Source organism: Oncorhynchus clarkii, chromosome 21, assembly GCF_045791955.1.
Source record: "Oncorhynchus clarkii lewisi isolate Uvic-CL-2024 chromosome 21, UVic_Ocla_1.0, whole genome shotgun sequence".
NCBI lineage: Eukaryota > Metazoa > Chordata > Actinopteri > Salmoniformes > Salmonidae > Oncorhynchus > Oncorhynchus clarkii.
The window spans coordinates 4,161,910-4,172,411 of NC_092167.1; the positions used below are offsets into that span (position 1 = coordinate 4,161,910).

General features: G+C 43.1%; 1 protein-coding gene across 1 annotated transcript in view; it reads right to left on the minus strand.

Annotated features, from left to right (window-relative positions):
• Positions 1 to 3,170, minus strand: part of LOC139379643 (prickle-like protein 1) — a 65,255-nt gene extending 62,085 nt beyond the window's left edge. Inside the window, exon 1 of the mRNA XM_071122455.1 lies at positions 2,894 to 3,170. The gene's annotated coding sequence lies outside the window, so the exon portion shown is untranslated. The remainder of the gene's footprint in view (positions 1 to 2,893) is intronic.
• Between the last annotated feature and the right edge of the window lie 7,332 nt (positions 3,171 to 10,502).

A 10,502-nucleotide genomic window follows, 5' to 3' on the forward strand; every position in this document is an offset into this window, starting at 1 on the left:
TATGTTTATAAAGGAACACCTAGTCCTATATATTTATAAAGGAATACCTAGTCCTATATATTTATAAAGGAATACCTAGTCCTATATATTTATAAAGGTATACCTAGGTCTATATGTTTAAGTGAGATATACCACAGATATTGTAACAATTAACAAAGGGCTCTGAAACTAATACTGTACCACTGCCAAGACCTCACAGAGTTTTAGCTGTAAAAGCAGAGGTTTTAACAGGGGACCCAAGCAGAGTTCTGGTTCTATCTGCAGAGCATGGCTCAGGACCAGAGCAGTCCAGACCAGGGAGTCACTGAGTAAAAGGTTTTCCAGGAGTAAGGCCAAGAGCATCAAAACGAACTCCAGGATGGATTTCCTCTCTGGGGTTCGTTCAGCAGCACATTGTGAAGGTTAAATACATAGACATTTTAGTACGTTGAACTGAAGCCTTGTAGGCTTTAATCTCATAACACAATCTAAACATTACAAGGGTCTGGTGTTGCTTCATAAGCCGCTGACACAGAAAACATGTTTCCAGGAAGATGTTGGAGTTCTCAGAGCAGACTGTGTTTGTGACAACTCATAACTCAATGAAAGCCTGTTTGAATTGCACTTAGTAACAAAATGCCAGTTCAGCTAAATGTGCACATGAGATGGTCATTACATCATATTTACACAATGTACCAAACAGGAACGGTGCTACTCTGCCACAGTGTTAAATAATGTTTAGTTGACAAGAGCACAAGTGTTGCTTATGCTCATCGTTGTTGCCAGAGAGAAAGAACGCGCGCGCAAGAGAGAGCGACAGCGCTCCACACATGCATGTAGGCTAGCTGGAACATTCCAATCACCTGAGCTACACTAGAGCCTTCCATGTGGTCTTAATGGCTGATGTATTACCAGAGGAAGAGAGAGAGGCTTGGCATCACACTCAGGTCCATAGCTCCCCCCCTCAGCCCCACTGCTCCTTCAGCCCCTGGCTTCGTCCCAAATGGCACCCTGTTATCTATATAGCGCACCAGAACCCTGATCAAAAGAAGTGCACTCACTATATGCCACTTGGGACGCAGACCCTCCTCTCTGGTTGGCTGGCTGCCATTTGGCTCTGTGGTGAAGACACTCCGCTGGTCACATGATACCCCCCTGGGTCTGCTTTACTAGTTTGTTATTCACAACCCCCCAGGAGAGGAGAGGCGAGGGGCTGAGATGAGATGAGAGGGGAGGGGCTAATAGGTGAGAGGAGGGGCTGAGAGGAGAGTGGAGGGGCTGAGAGGAGGGCCGAGGGGCTGAGATGAGATGAGAGGGGAGTGGCTGAGAGGATAGGGGCTGAGAGGAGGAGGGAGGGGCTATTAGGTGAGAGGAGGGGCTGAGAGGAGAGCGGAGGGGCTGAGAGGAGGAGGGAGGGGCTAATAGGTGAGAGGAGGGGCTGAGCTGTATACCTGGGAACCAGTGTGACATAGGCCTTCAGCTGAAATGTTGTTACACTTCATTATATTTGTATTTAACCTTTATTTAACTAGGCAAGTCAGTTAAGAATTCTTATTTACAACGACGGCCCCCCTGGCCAAACCCTCCCCTAACCCGGACGACGTCCCTGTGGGACTCCCGATCACGGCCAGTTGTGATACAGCCCGGGATCAAACCTGGGCCTGTGGGAAGCCTCAAGCACTGCGATTCAGAGCCTTAGACTGCTGCACCACTCGGGAGGCCAAATGTGTGGAACTATTATGAGGGGAGAACAACTAATCTAAAACTGTTATCTGGGAAAATACGATGAATGTATGAACTGAGAGATGAACATGTTGTATCTGAATTGCATGCAACGTTATTTTACTGTAGTATACCACAGCTTGATGCTCTTATAGGAACATCTAAACTGCCACTAGGGGACCCCACTACCTTCATTACAGTACCTAAAAATGGTCCTCCACTCTACTGCTCTATGTGAAACATCACTTCAGTTTTATATTGTTTCCTAAACTATTTGGTCGAATTCGGCTATTAGTCTGTCAGTCAGTTGAAGCATTTGGTGTAAACACGAAAACTTCCACAGGACAAGTGCCAGGTGAGAAGTGACAGTCAAGCGACACTGCCTTATACACCCCTTCGCTGTTTTGATAGATCCTCTCTGGTCTGGACCATGTCAGTCCGTGTGAGGAAATTATATATATAAAAAAACACTATTGGAAGGAGGTGTAAGTGTATTTTGAGAGGTTTTGCTGAGAGATTTATTGCATAACGTCAAGATGGTTAACAGCAGAACGGCTTCACGCGCCAAATAGCATGATATTATTCGTTATGTTCACTAAAGCAACCGCGTGTAAGGAGAGAGAGCTGGAGAGAGAGAGATGGTGTCGTCACATGAGTGACAAGCAACAGCTGAATCCACACATCTGGAACCTTAGGAGTCGCGCGGCACACCAAATGACACCCACAATGGGGTGCGTCTTTACGCGCACGTTTTAACGAGCTACTGTCTCTTTTCTGGCTTAAAGTTTCACAGTTTAAGTTTCTGTAATGTTTAAATTACTAGGAATAAGCCATATGCAGTAGTTTATAACAACAACTTGTAGAGATTGTCAGAACACATTCGCAGACCTTCATCCATTCATAGAAAAGAAGCACGAGTGACAGAAACACAATTTTCACGTCAGGGGGGAAATTACATGTGGGCCAGATCTGACTTCCACATTTCTATACTAAACAGGTCTGGAAGACAACTGTATATTCAAACACATATTTCATGAAATGTGAAGGTGAAATCAGTATACCTGGAGTTGAAATTGCAATTTCATGCAGTAGCAGTACAATTTCCAAGTATTGCAAAGTATGGCAAAGATTTAAATGGCAAGCTATTCCACTCACCGACAGACAGACAGATCCGAAACTGATAGCTACTCACCAGAAAGACTGATTGCGCGGAGTTATGCGTAGAGGTAAAATGATATTCCGTTAATTGAGTAGAACAATATTCACGATTGGTGTCATCGGCGCCACTTTAAATAGTAGTGCTGCACCTACAGTATTATGTTCCTCCGTTCTAGTCTCACCGTGAACTATTCGAAGTTCGAATGAATAGAATACAACGACTTTTCAGAACATCATATAGAGAGAAACGACGTTAGAGTTTCACCACACAGACCAGCAGCGGCGTTGATTTAACAGCTCAGCTCGCGTTCTGGTGTTGGTACAGCACCACAAGTTAAAGCGCAGAGAGACTCACGGGCGGCGAGATGACATTAACGCTGTACTCTCTGCCTATTGGCTTAAACAAGCAGCCCCACCAATCCCTCTAAAGGCTGACATTCTTGGCAGTCTGGAAAACACGGCTGGTATCTCCCTCTCACTTTACAGAAAGACCCTGTACACTGCACACACACAAGCACGTTGAATACCTCTATATGCGTAAATAGCATTTGGGCGTTTGGCTCTTAAATTGTTATTACATTATCCATGTTGGTAACATACGGGGAAGCGTCTATGGTATAAAACAATGCTTTGGTTTTCAACCCTCCACGTGTTTATGGTGTCGTTTTGACGCTGTTTATCTTCACTACATATAGAAAGACTTCTATCTTCATGATTTGAGGCACTGAATAGACTCCTATTTGACAGTGTACACAATCTAATTGTTGCAGATAAAGGACCTATCTCAAAGACGAGATATGTAGACATCTTCCATGTAAACCTCAGAGTGCCTTGGGGAATTTTAACCCCTCTTGGTGGTGGTGATGTGTGGAAGGATCTGTCTACAAGGCCAGGCATGACAACCCTGTCTGTGTCTAACTGATACACTGTGTGTGTGTGTGTGTGTGTGTGCATTGACAACCCTGTTTGTGTCTTCCTGACATTGTGACACTCTGCCAGATCAGGTTTCACAGCATAGTCCACACACACACACACACACACACACACACACACACACACACACACACACACACACACACACACACACACACACACACACACACACACACACACACACACACACACACACACACACACACACACACACACACACACACACACACACAGCTGAGGGGCCCCTGACCTAATTCACAGGGGTTGCCTGGCCTGCTGTCTATCTCTCTGCCAGGGCTCCCATATAAACTGTTCCACACCGGGCTCCTTTGTCATTGTGTTAGCAGTGGGAAGTGAAACCTCTCTCTCTTAATCTGAGATGCTAATCTTTCTATTCACTCACCTGCTGCGGCCCCCGCCACAATCCCCATCCCCGCCTCACCCTCAGAAACCAAGAGCCCCAGAGCCGGCGACGGGAACTTGATCAGCTTTAGTGTCCCGGTTGCTCTCTTTATTTCCACCTGTTCTGTGGGCCTGTTCCCTGTTCTGCGCCCACACAGAGTTTTCATCCCAAATTACACCCTATTCCTTATGTAGTGCACTACTTTTAACCAGGGCTCATAGGGAAACTATTTAGTGAACAGGGTCCATTTGGGATGCACAGCAGAATAGGCCCCTGCACTGTGCTGCTGTGTTAACAGGTCTTTGTGGTGTGGAGCGTCACAGACATCTGCAACATTACTCCCATTTACTGAGAGGAGAGCATATTAAAGGTACTCCTATAGACTAGAGTATATTAACGGTACTCCTATAGAGGAGAGCATATTAAAGGTACTCCTATAGACTAGAGTATATTAAAGGTACTCCTATAGACTAGAGTATATTAACGGTACGCCTATAGACTAGAGCATATTAAAGGTACTCCTATAGACTAGAGCATATTAAAGGTACTCCTATAGAGTATATTATCTTAAAGGTACTCCTATAGATTAGAGTATATTAACGGTACGCCTATAGACTAGAGTATATTAAAGGTACTCCTATAGACTAGAGTATATTAACGGTACGCCTATAGACTAGAGTATATTAACGGTATGCCTATAGACTAGAGTATATTAACGGTACGCCTATAGACTAGAGTATATTAACGGTACGCCTATAGACTAGAGTATATTAACGGTACGCCTATAGACTAGAGCATATTAAAGGTACTCCTATAGACTAGAGCATATTAAAGGTACTCCTATAGAGTATATTATCTTAAAGGTACTCCTATAGATTAGAGTATATTAACGGTACGCCTATAGACTAGAGTATATTAAAGGTACTCCTATAGACTAGAGTATATTAACGGTACGCCTATAGACTAGAGTATATTAACGGTACGCCTATAGACTAGAGTATATTAACGGTACGCCTATAGACTAGAGTATATTAACGGTACGCCTATAGACTAGAGTATATTAACGGTACGCCTATAGACTAGAGTATATTAACGGTACTCCTATAGACTAGAGTATATTAACGGTACGCCTATAGACTACGCCTATAGACTAGAGTATATTAACGGTACGCCTATAGACTAGAGTATATTAACGGTACGCCTATAGACTAGAGTATATTAACGGTACGCCTATAGACTAGAGTATATTAACGGTACTCCTATAGACTAGAGTATATTAACGGTACGCCTATAGACTAGAGTATATTAACGGTACGCCTATAGACTAGAGTATATTAACGGTACGCCTATAGACTAGAGTATATTAAAGGTACTCCTATAGACTAGAGTATATTAACGGTACGCCTATAGACTAGAGTATATTAACGGTACGCCTATAGACTAGAGTATATTAACGGTACGCCTATAGACTAGAGTATATTAACGGTACTCCTATAGACTAGAGTATATTAACGGTACGCCTATAGACTAGAGTATATTAACGGTACGCCTATAGACTAGAGTATATTAACGGTACGCCTATAGACTAGAGTATATTAACGGTACGCCTATAGACTAGAGTATATTAACGGTACGCCTATAGACTAGAGTATATTAACGGTACGCCTATAGACTAGAGTATATTAACGGTACGCCTATAGACTAGAGTATGTTAACGGTACGCCTATAGACTAGAGTATATTAACGGTACTCCTATAGACTAGAGTATATTAACGGTACGCCTATAGACTAGAGTATATTAACGGTACGCCTATAGACTAGAGTATATTAACGGTACGCCTATAGACTAGAGTATATTAAAGGTACTCCTATAGACTAGAGTATATTAACGGTACGCCTATAGACTAGAGTATATTAACGGTACTCCTATAGACTAGAGTATATTAACGGTACGCCTATAGACTAGAGTTTATTAACGGTACGCCTATAGACTAGAGTATATTAACGGTACGCCTATAGACTAGAGTATATTAACGGTACGCCTATAGACTAGAGTATATTAACGGTACGCCTATAGACTAGAGTATATTAACGGTACGCCTATAGACTAGAGTATATTAACGGTACGCCTATAGACTAGAGTATATTAACGGTACGCCTATAGACTAGAGTATATTAACGGTACGCCTATAGACTAGAGTATATTAACGGTACGCCTATAGACTAGAGTATATTAACGGTACACCTATAGACTAGAGTATATTAACGGTACGCCTATAGACTAGAGTATATTAACGGTACGCCTATAGACTAGAGTATATTAACGGTACGCCTATAGACTAGAGTATATTAACGGTACGCCTATAGACTAGAGTATATTAACGGTACGCCTATAGACTAGAGTATATTAACGGTACGCCTATAGACTAGAGTATATTAACGGTACGCCTATAGACTAGAGTTTATTAACGGTACGCCTATAGACTAGAGTATATTAACGGTACGCCTATAGACTAGAGTATATTAACGGTACGCCTATAGACTAGAGTATATTAACGGTACGCCTATAGACTAGAGTATATTAACGGTACGCCTATAGACTAGAGTATATTAACGGTACGCCTATAGACTAGAGTATATTAACGGTACGCCTATAGACTAGAGTATATTAACGGTACACCTATAGACTAGAGTATATTAACGGTACGCCTATAGACTAGAGTATATTAACGGTACGCCTATAGACTAGAGTATATTAACGGTACGCCTATAGACCAGAGTATATTAACGGTACGCCTATAGACTAGAGTATATTAACGGTACGCCTATAGACTAGAGTATATTAACGGTACGCCTATAGACTAGAGTATATTAACGGTACGCCTATAGACTAGAGTATATTAACGGTACGCCTATAGACTAGAGTATATTAACGGTACGCCTATAGACTAGAGTATATTAACGGTACGCCTATAGACTAGAGTATATTAACGGTACGCCTATAGACTAGAGTATATTAACGGTACGCCTATAGACTAGAGTATATTAACGGTACGCCTATAGACTAGAGTATATTAACGGTACGCCTATAGACTAGAGTATATTAACGGTACGCCTATAGACTAGAGTATATTAACGGTACGCCTATAGACTAGAGTATATTAACGGTACGCCTATAGACTAGAGTATATTAACGGTACGCCTATAGACTAGAGTATATTAACGGTACGCCTATAGACTAGAGTATATTAACGGTACGCCTATAGACTAGAGTTTATTAACGGTACGCCTATAGACTAGAGTATATTAACGGTACGCCTATAGACTCGAGTATATTAACGGTACGCCTATAGACTAGAGTATATTAACGGTACGCCTATAGACTAGAGTATATTAAAGGTACTCCTATAGACTAGAGTATATTAACGGTACGCCTATAGACTAGAGTATATTAACGGTACGCCTATAGACTAGAGTATATTAACGGTACGCCTATAGACTAGAGTATATTAACGGTACGCCTATAGACTAGAGTATATTAAAGGTACTACTAGACATACAACCAGAAAGGAAGCAAAGATCCAGAATGTGGAGATATCAGCACAAAAGTCCTCTGGTTCAGGGAACTTTCCCCAGTTGTCACACACATTCCCACACACACTCACACACATGCACCCACACACACACGCATCCACATTTCCCTGGCCAGCTACATTGATGTGGAATTGTTTGTTTTGTGATTGTGGTTTGGGGAACATCATTTATGAAAGGCAGGAAGCCACGAGGAAAAGTCACACTGGATATCTGATCAGTCAGCCTCTAGTAAAAGGGAGAGGGAGAGGTAGAGGAACAGGGAGTGGAAGAGTCAGGGAGAGGGAGAGGTGGAGGAACAGGGAGAGGAAAAGTCAGGGAGAGGGAGAGGTGGAGGAACAGGGAGTGGAAGAGTCAGGGAGAGGTGGAGGAACAGGGAGTGGAAGAGTCAGGGAGAGGGAGAGGTAGAGGAACAGGGAGTGGAAGAGTCAGGGAGAGGGAGAGGTGGAGGAACAGGGAGTGGAAGAGTCAGGGAGAGGGAGAGCGAGTGAGAAAGACAAGGATAGTGAGAGGCAGAGGTAGAGGTAGAGGTAGCGGGAGAGAGAGAGATAAAGGTGAAAAGCGAGAGAGAGGGAGAGGAACGTGTGATATTGTACCCACTTCTCTCTGTTTGCAACAGGATCTATTCACTTCATTAAATCAACACACATCATAAATGTGACTAATGCATTACTGGGGTTTGTTGGATACTTAACCTCTGAACTTTAACCTCAACCCGACGTTGGTTGTCTGACTCCAAATTGACCCTTGTTCGTGACCCACTAACAAAGATTCACCCTCTCTTTTCTCCTCCATGTGAAAGCCATGGTATATGGCTCCAGGTTTGGCCGGCACACCGAAACCAAAGCTGTCCATCATGTTCGGAGATTCTGGTGTCCCGAAGCTCCTTGTGGTCTTCAGTGGAAACACATGGAAACACATGGTTGTCGTCTATCATAATTCCAAAGAGTTTTTGTGAGGTTTCTCATGTCATCTCTTTATCTTATTGTGCCAGCAGTTTTTATCGAAGTCAGGGAGAGAGAGAGAGCGAGAGAGAGAGAGAGAGAGAGAGAGAGAGAGCGAGAGAGAGAGTGCGAGAGAGAGAGAGAGAGAGAGCGAGAGAGAGAGAGAGAGAGAGTGCGAGAGAGAGAGAGAGAGAGAGAGAGAGAGAGAGAGAGAGAGAGAGAGAGAGAGTGGAGACAGTGGCACTTGTTATCACGTCACTGTCATCAGAATTTCACCCAAGCATCCGAGACTCTCCAATTACACCGCCTTTAGTTTCCATACAATCAAATCAAATCACATTTTATTGGTCACATACACGAGTTTAGCAGATGTTACTGTGGGTGTAGCGAAGTGCTTGTGTAAGTAGTATCTAACAATTTCACAACAATACACACAAATCTAAAGTAAAGTAATGGAATTAAGAATACATGAATATACGGAAGAGAAATGTCGGAGCGGTGTTTGCAGTTGAAGTTATTCTTTAATAACACGGACCCCAAAGCCAATCAGGGGGAGGAAAAGAGGTTGATTCAAAGAGGATAAATCATGGATGTAGATGGTCATTCCTTCCCTGTCCTCAGCAATTCCCTCTCAGTGATTCATTCTCTCAGTGATTCATTCTCTCAGTGATTCATTCTCTCAGTGATTCATTCCCTCAGTGATTCATTCTCTCAGTGATTCATTCTCTCAGTGATTCTTTCTCTCAGTGATTCATTCTCTCAGTGATTCATTCTCTCAGTGATTCTTCCAAGTGAACAGAGGAACAGGATGTAGTTTATACCCAGCCCTCGCCTTTTTATTTTTTTGTAGGTTACCTTTATTTAACTCGGCAAGTCAGTTAAGAACAAATGAGTATTTTCAATGACAGTCTAGGAACAGTGGGTTAACTGCCTGTTCAGGGGCAGAACAACAGATTTTTTACCTCGTCAGCTCAGGGATTCAATCTTGCAACCTTTTGGTTACTAGTCCAACTCTCTAACCACTAGACTACCTGCTGCCCCTAGCCTGTGATTGACCAATTAGAATTCCTTGCAATAAAACTGGGCCAATGGCCAAATAACAAGTATCCTATTTCAGGCTCACTGCATAGACCAATTCCTCCCATGTCTCTGACCCATTGATCAATAATTCCCTATTACAGAAAAAACACTATTTCCATTGATCGTTACTCTATTGACTCGTCCTCTGAGTTGTGTATTTATCTTCTAAATATTCTCACAGCGGCATAGACTAAGATACAGTAGAATAGAATACAGTGTATACATATGAGATGAATAATTCAAGATATGTAAACATTATTAAAGTGACTAGTGCTCCATTATTAAAGTGGCCAGTGATTATATGTACATAGGGCAGCTGCCTCTAATCAGATGTGAAATGCAGGACCATTCTCAGGACAAGCCACAGGACCATCCTCAGGACCATCCTCAGGACCATCCTCAGGACCATCCTCAGGACCAGCCTCAGGACCATCCTTATGACCATCCTCAGGACCAGCCTCAGGACCATCCTCAGGACCATCCTCAGGACCATCCTCAGGACCATCCTCAGGACCAGCCTCAGGACCATCCTTATGACCATCCTCAGGACCAGCCTCAGGACCATCCTCAGGACCATCCTCAGGACCATCCTCAGGACCATCCTCAGGACCATCCTCAGGACCAGCCTCAGGACCATCCTCAGGACCATCCTCAGGACCAGCCTCAGGACCATCCTCAGGACCATCCTCAGG